This window comes from Oncorhynchus gorbuscha, unplaced genomic scaffold, assembly GCF_021184085.1.
Source record: "Oncorhynchus gorbuscha isolate QuinsamMale2020 ecotype Even-year unplaced genomic scaffold, OgorEven_v1.0 Un_scaffold_27:::fragment_4:::debris, whole genome shotgun sequence".
In the NCBI taxonomy this organism is placed as follows: Eukaryota; Metazoa; Chordata; class Actinopteri; order Salmoniformes; family Salmonidae; genus Oncorhynchus; species Oncorhynchus gorbuscha.
Window position 1 is genome coordinate 116,008 of NW_025745131.1, and position 8,993 is coordinate 125,000.

Here is an 8,993-nt window from a genome sequence, read left to right on the forward strand (position 1 = left end):
AAAATGCACAAACGTTGCAACTGGCTGTGAACGAAGGTGAAAAAGTCAAGGGGTCTGAATACTTCTCGAATGCACTGCATAAAGGTAAAGAGAAGGTTGCCTCCATCCAGTTTTATTAGCAGCATCTCTATCTCGGAGCATACACAGATTTAGACCCCCCCCCAATCAGAAAGTATTCCTCTCAAAGATCAACCAATGCATTTCAAAGATAAGCAAATCACACAGGTTGCTTCTCAAAGAGGCAAAATAGCGATCGCTGGGTCTGTATGGTATACCATACAGACCAACACTGTTGCTCCATATAACTGACAAGCATATAGTCGCTGTCTGATGAAAACCTCTCACCTCCAAAACAAACTTTTCAGGATTTTTTGTTTTAACTTCTTGGTGACAGGGGGCCAGTATTGAGTAGCTTGGATGAATAAGGTGCCCAGAGTAAACTGCCTGCTACTCTGTCACAGATGCTAATATATGCAAATTATTAGTAGTATTGGATAGAAAACACTCTGAAGTTTCTAAAACTATTTGAACGATGTCTGTGAGTATAATAGCGAGAAAAGAGCAGCAGGTATATCGCTCCAGCAGGTATATCTCTCTAGTCACCCCCAAAACCAATTCTTTCTTTGGCCGCCTCTCCTTCCCGGGTTCTGCTGCCAATAACTGGAACGAACTACAAACATCTCTGAAACTGGAAACACTTATCTCCCTCACTAGCTTCAAGCGCCAACTGTCAGAGCAGCTCACAGATTATTGCACCTGTACATAGCCCACCTATAATTTAGCCCAAACAACTACCTCTTTCCCAACATTTATTTATTTATTTTGCTCCTTTCCACCCCATTATTTTTATTTCTACTTTGCACATTCTTCCATTGCAAAACTACCATTCCAGTGTTTTACTTGCTATATTGTATTTACTTTGCCACCATGGCCTTTTTTGCCTTTACCTCCCTTATTTCACCTCATTTGCTCACATTGTATATAGACATATATAGACCTGAGACAAATCCAACCAGGAAGTGGGAAATCTGAGGTTTGTAGTTTAATTTAAGTGATTGCCTATCCAATATGCTGTGTCTTTGGGGCCAGATTGCACTTCCCAAGGCTTCCAGCAGATGCAATAGTCTTTAGAAAGTTGTTTGAGGCTTCTATTGTGGAAGGGTGTCGAATAAGAGATGTTTCAACAAGTGGACTAGGCTGAGATCAATCAGTTGTTTACTGCGCGGTCACGCGGGCGCGCCGTTCCTTCTATTTCCTCTGTAATGAATACACTATTGTCCTGGTTGGAATATTATTGAAGATTTATTATATAAGATTTATTATAAAAAGACCCTAAGGAGTGATTGTAAACTGTCGTAGCAGAATCAGAATTAGTTAGGTAACATTGATAAATAAGCATATTTATGAAAGTAGATAAAATATGTTATGTGGGAAAAGTCACTTGGGGCCCAGAGAGGAGCGAGGTCAGGCTTGTCTTTTATCTGTCTGGTAATATGCAGAATATCAGAAAGGGAGAAGTCAGAATTGAACAGTGTCTTCCAATGTATCAGTTTAACCATGTGAAGGGCTCCACAATGTCTCTGTACCAGTCACTCCCCTCTGTGAGTATATCCAGGGGGGGTGTATTTGAGATGGGGGGTATCTAGAATGGACAATTGATATATGCCATTGGACGAGGTAATGTTTTGGTACTAAGAAGTACCAGGAACGAGATTACAATCTCGGTTTAGGAGACCAAACTGAACAATAATTTATAGCTAATGCTATCTGGCTATGGGATACTCCTCTTTCAAGTAAAAGGCACTTTGTGAAGTTCCTAAGATCTGTGGTTCATCATTGTGAGTTGAGAGGGGTGGATAACGCTATAAAAGATCTCGGTTTCCATTTTGTAAGCACTCTCAAGAGAATTAATTTATAGACACTGAATTGATCTGAGAGTCACAGGGCTATGGTGAAGCTCATATAGTATTAAAAGATGAAGTTTAAAATATAACTCTGACTTGTGTGTGGTTTGTAAACTCTCCTTTCACTTAGTAATACAGGAAATTACCACGACAAAACATATTTTGACATGTTTCTACAAACAGTAATGGAACTCTTGACTTTTTGTCTGGATTTTGCACTCGCGCATTGTGCTTTTGGAATAGTGAACTAAATGTGCGAACAAAAGGGAGGTATTTGGACATAAATATGGACGTAAACGAACAAAACAAACATTTCTTGTGGAAGTGGGAGTCCTGGGAGTGCATTCCGATGAAGATCAGCAAAGGTAAGATCAGCAGATGGCTTGCTTATGTGGCTGACCGCTATTCTCAGATTATTGAATATTGTGCTTTTTCCGTAAAGCTTTTTGGAAATCTGACACAGCGGTTGAATTAAGAACATGTTGATCTTTAATTCTATGTAAAACATGTATCTTTCATCAAAGTTTATGATGAGTATTTATGTTATTTGATGTGGCTCTGCAATTTCTCCGGATGTTTTGGAGGCATTTCTGAACATGGCGCCAATGTAAACTGAGGTTTTTGGATATAAATATGAACTTGATCGAACAAAACATACATGTATTGTGTAACATTGAGTCCTAGGAGTGTCATCTGATGAAGATCGTCAAAGGTTAGTGATTCATTTTATCTATATTTCTGCTTTTTGTGACACCTCTCTTTGGTTGGAAAATGGCTGAATGCTTTCTGTGACTAGTTGCTGACCTAACATAATGATATGTTCTGCTTTCGCCGAAAAGCCTTTTTGAAATCGGTCACTGTGGTTGGATTAACGAGAAGTGTATCTTTAAAATGGTGTAAAATGCTTGTATGGTTGAGGAATTTTAATTATGAGATTTCTGTTGTTTTGAATTTGGCGCCCTGCAATTTCACTGGCTGTTGGCGAGGTGGGACGCTAGCATCCCGAACTATCCCGGAAAGGTTCAATCACATTTTCCCATTAACAAACGTACAATTATAAAACGTTATAATCTATTTTGAACACATTTTCTTGGTCACAGAGTCATGAAATGTTCAGAGTACACTGAGGGGAGTTACTGCTTTCAATAAATGTAAAAAATATAAGAAAAATTGGCAAAAATGGAGTTACGAGGTTTTCATCAGACAGTGACGATATACAGTAGTCTACACATGAGTGTGTGTACAAGCAATGTAATGTTCTGCCTATCCATGCATGGGGCACACACACAGCTGCCGGGGCTCACACTGACATATGCACGATTACATCACAGCCTGCGGGTGAAGAGGAGAGCGAGGGCAGTAAGAGCATCGCAGCACTTAAAATAACTTGTTAGAATAAGAGTGAGTGTCAGTTTGAGAGAGTGAAAGAGAGAGAACAAGAAATGTGTGTGTGTGTGGCTAAGCACCCTACACTAAAATAAAACCACTGCTCTCCAACAGACTCTCTATTTAAAGGGATTTTTCTAATCTCATCAGCACCACATCGGATTCCTCTTCAAGATGGACCTCTTTAACGACTCTTTCAGACACCTTTCAGTATTCCTATTCCTTATATTCAAAAGACTCAGGCATTTTCAAAACGTCTGTGTTATATTTTGCGGCTAAGCCAGTCATGTATTTCGCAGAGAGCATCCTAACTGGCTGCATCACCCCTTGGTATGGCAACTGCTTGGCATCCGACCGCAAGACGCTACATATGGTAGTGGGTACGGCCCAGTACATCACTGAGTCCGAGCTCCCTGCCATCCAGGACCTCTATACAAGGCAGTGTCAGAGGAAGGCCTTAAAAATGGTCAAAAACTCCAGCCACCCAAGTCGTACACTGACCCTTTCTGCACTAACTCTTTTGACTCATCAGATATGCTGCTGCTACTGTTTATTATCCATCCTGTTGCCTAGTCACTTTATCCCTACTTATACATTGCATTAAAAAGTATTCACACCCCTCGACTTTTTCCACATGTTGTTGCGTTGCATCCTGAATGTAAAATTTATAAAAAATATATATTTTTTGTCACTGACCTACACACAATACCCCCCTAATGTCAAAGTGGAATTATGTTTTTTGATTTTTTTTTTTTTTTTTTTACAAATGAATAGCTTAAGTGTTATGGCAAGCCTACGTTCAGGAGTAAAATGTGCTTAACAAGTCACATAATAAGTGTGCAATAATAGTGTTTAACATGATATTTGAATGACTACCTCATTCATCTCTGTACCCCACACATACAATTATCTGTAAGGTCCCTCAGTCGAGCAGTGAATTTCAAACACAGAAAAAAAGACAAAGACCAGGGACGTTTTCCAATGCCTCGTAAAGAAGGCCACTACTGGTAGATGGGTAAAACAAATACAACAGACAATGAGTATCCCTTTGAGCATGGTGAAATTACTAATTACACTTTAGATGGTGTATCAATACACCCAGTCACTACAAAGACACAGGCGACCTTCCTAACTCAGTTGCCGGAGAAGAAGGAAACCGCTCAGGGATTTCACCATTAGGCCAATGGTGAGTTTAAAACAGTTACAGAGTTTAATGGCTGTGATAGGAGAAAACTGAGGATGGATCAACATTATATTTACTCCACAATACTAACCTAACTGACAGAGTGAAAAGAAGGAAGCCTGTACAGAATAGAAAAATGTGGCAAATCAATTAACTTTTTGTCCTGATAGAGAGTGTTATGTTTGGGGCAAATCCAATACAACACATTACTGAGTACCACTCTCCATATTTTCAAGTATAGTGGTGGCTGGATCATGTAATGGTTATGCTTGTAATCCTGAAGGACTGGGGAGTTTTTCAGGATATAAAAAAATTAACTGAATGGAGCAAAGCACAGGCAAAATCCTAGAGGAAAACCTTGTTCAGTCTGCCTTCCAACAGACACTGGGAGAAGAAATCACCTTTCAGCAGGACAATAACCTACAACACAAGGCCAAATCTACACTGGAGTTGTTACCAAGAAGACAGTTAATGTTCCTGAGTGGCCGAGTGACAGTTTTGCCTTAAATTTGATTCAAAATCTATGGCAAGACCTGAAAATGGTTGTCTAGCATTGATCAACAACCAATTTGGCAGAGCTTGAAGAATTTTAAAAAGAATAATGGGCAAATATTGCACAGGTATGGAAAGCTCTTAGAGACTTACCCAGAAAGACTCACAGCTGTAATCGCTGCCAAAGGTGCTTCTACAAAGTATTGACACAGGGATGTCATGAGAGATTTCTGTATTTCATTTTCTGTAAATTTGCTTAAATTTCCTAAAACATGTTTTCACTTTGTCATTTATGGGATATTGTGTGTAGATGGGTGAGAACAAAAATCTATTTGATACATTTTGAATTCAGGCTGTAATACAACAGGTGTGCCAACCTTGTAGCGTCATACCCAAGAAGACTTGAGGCTGTAATCGCTGCCAAAGGTGCTTCAACAAAGTACTGAGTAAAGGGTCTGAAAACTTTGGGGTCTTGTGTTGTAGATTGATGAGGCGAAAAAAAACTATTTAATCCATTTTAGAATAAGGCTGTAACGTCACAAAATGTGGAAAAAGTGAAGGGGTCTGAAAACTTTCAGAATGCCCAGTATTTACCTCTTTTACCCCAGCACATCGACTCACGAATGATACCCCTACAGATGTAGAATCTTTAAAAAACATTTTTTTACGCCTTTTTCTCCCCAATTTCGTGGTATCCAATCAGTAGTTACAGTCTTGTCTCATCGCTGCAACTCCTGTACGGACTCGGGAGGCAAAGGTCGGAGGAGGCGAAATACCGTACACCTGGCGACCGTGTCAGCAAGCACTGCGCCTGGCCCAGTCACAGGAGTCGCTAGTGCGCGATGGGACAAGGACATCCCTGCCAGCCAAACCCTCCCCTAACCCGGACGATGTAACAAACTGGATCAAATTAAGATCCTACATCTGTAGATAGCCCGCCTTGCAAGGCGGTACGCCCCCTGCCTAAGACTGAGTGAGAGAAATTAGGGAGAGGTACTAATAGTTCATTACTAGATTAGGACTGTAGAACAGAAGGAATGGCTCAGTTCAGATCTAACTGGAAACTACACCCACAGTCACTCACAAAGCAATTCACTCCCCAGATTATGAGTGTGTGTATTGCCCTCTAATCTGTTTCCCTGCGGTCATCAGACTAACCATCTGGAGCACACAGACACAGCTAGCATGGCTGGGCCACTATGTCCAGAGAGAGGGGGTGAGGAGATTTTATTTGTATTTAACTAGGCAAGTCAGTTAAGAACAAATTCTTATTTACAATGACAGCCTAGGAACAGTGTGTTAATTAACTGCCTTGTTCAGGGGCAGAACAAGATGCACTGACAGAGAGAGAGATAGAGAGAAAGAGTGGATGGATGAAGGGAGAGTTGAGGAGAGGGGTAATAAGATATTTAGAAGGGGGCAATAGGGGGGGAGACAGAGCGAGAGAGAGAGAGCGAGAGAGAGAAAGATATATAGATATTTACAGTGGGGCAAAAAAGTATTTAGTCAGCCACCAATTGTGCAAGTTCTCCCACTTAAAAAGATGAGAGGTCTGTAATTTTCATCATAGGTACACTTTCAACTATGACAGACAAAATGAGAAAAAAAATCCAGAAAATCACATTGTAGGATTTTTAATGAATTTATTTGTAAATTATGGTGGAAAATAAGTATTTGGTCAATAACAACATTTTATCTCAATACTTTGTTATATACCCTTTGTTGGCAATGACAGAGGTCAAACGTTTTCTGTAAGTCTTCACAAGGTTTTCACACACTGTTGCTGGTATTTTGGCCCATTCCTCCATGCAAATCTCCTCTAGAGCAGCAATGTTTTGGGGCTGTTGCTGGGCAACACAGACTTTCAACTCCCTCCAAAGATTTTCTATGGGGTTGAGATCTGGACACTGGCTAGGCCACTCCAGGACCTTGAAATGCTTCTTACGAAGCCACTCCTTCATTGCCCGGGCGGTGTGTTTGGGATCATCATGCTGAAAGACCCAGCCACGTTTCATCTTCAATGCCCTTGCTGATGGAAGGAGATTTTCACTCAAAATCTCACGATACATGGCCCCATTCATTCTTTCCTTTACACGGATCAGTCGTCCTGGTCCCTTTGCAGAAAAACAGCCCCAAAGCATGATGTTTCCACCACCATGCTTCACAGTAGGTATGGTGTTCTTTGGATGCAACTCAGCATTCTTTGTCCTTCAAACACGACGAGTTGAGTTTTTACCAAAACTTATATTTTGGTTTCATCTGACCATATGACATTCTCCCAATCTTCTTCTGGATCATCCAAATGCTCTCTAGCAAACTTCAGACGGGCATGGACATGTACTGGCTTAAGCAGGGGGACACATCTGGCACTGCAGGATTTGAGTCCCTGGCGGCGTAGTGTGTTACTGATGGTAGGCTTTGTTACTTTGGTCCCAGCTCTCTGCAGGTCATTCACTAGGTCCCCTCGTGTAGTTCTGGGATTTTTGCTCACCGTTCTTGTGATCATTTTGACCCCACGGGGTGAGATCTTGCGTGGAGCCCCAGATCAAGGGAGATTATCAGTGGTCTTGTATGTCTTCCATGTCCTAATAATTGCTCCGACAGTTGATTTCTTCAAACCAAGCTGCTTACCTATTGCAGATTCAGTCTTCCCAGCCTGGTGCAGGTCTACAATTTTGTCCTTTGACAGCTCTTTGGTCTTGGCCATAGTGGAGTTTGGAGTGTGACTGTTTGAGGTTGTGGACAGGTGTCTTTTATACTGATAAAAAGTTAAAACAGGTGCCATTAATACAGGTAACGAGTGGAGGACAGAGGAGCCTCTTAAAGAAGAAGTTACAGGTCTGTGAGAGCCAGAAATCTTGCTTGTTTGTAGGTGACCAAATACTTATTTTCCACCATCATTTGCAAATAAATTCATTAAAAATCCTACAATGTGATTTTCTGGATTTTTTCTCTCTCATTTTGTCTATCATAGTTGACGTGTACCTATGATGAAAATTACAGGCCTCTCATCTTTTTAAGTGGGAGAACTCGCACAATTGGTGGCTGACTAAATACTTTTTTGCCCGGTAGGTAGGTAGGTACCTACGGTAGGTAGGTAGGTAGATAGATACTGTTTGCTGATGATCTGGTGCTTCTGTCACCAACCAAGGAGGGCCTACAGCAGCACCTAGATATTCTGCACAGATTCTGCCAGACCTGGGCCCTGACAGTAAAATCTCAGTAAGACCAAAATAATGGTGTTCCAAAAAAGGTCCAGTCGCCAGGACCACAAATACAAATTCTATCTAGACACCAGAGCACACAAAAAACTATACATACCTTGGCCTAAACATCAGCGCCACAGGTAACTTCCACAAAGCTGTGAACTATCTGAGAGAGAAAGCAAGAAGGGCATTCTATGCAATCAAAAGGAACATAAAATTCAACATACCAATTAGGATCTGGCTAAAACCACTTGAATCAGTTATGGAACCCATTGCCTTTTATGGTTGTGAGGTCTGCGGTCCGCTTCCCAACCAAGAATTCACAAAATGGGACAAACACCAAATTGAGACTCTGCACGCAGAATTCTACAAACATATCCTCTGTGTACAATGTAGAACACCAAATAGAGCAGAATTTGGCCGATACCCGCTAATTATCAAAATCCAGAAAAGAGCCGTTAAATTCTACAACCACCTAAAAGGAAACGATTCCCAAACCTTCCATAACAAAGCCATCAACTACAGAGAGATGAACCTGGAGAAGAGTCCCCTAAGCAAGCTGGTCCTCGGTCTCTGTTCACAAACACAAACACACCCCACAGAGCCCCAGGACAGCAACACAATTAGACCCAACCAAATCATGAGAAAACAAAAAGATAATTACTTGACACATTGGAAAGAATTAACAAAAAAAAACAGAGCAAACTAGAATTCTATTTGGCCCTAAACAGAGAGTACACAGTGACAGAATACCTGACCACTGTGACTGACCCAAACTTAAGGAAATCTTTGTACAGACTCAGCAAGCATAGCCTTGCTATT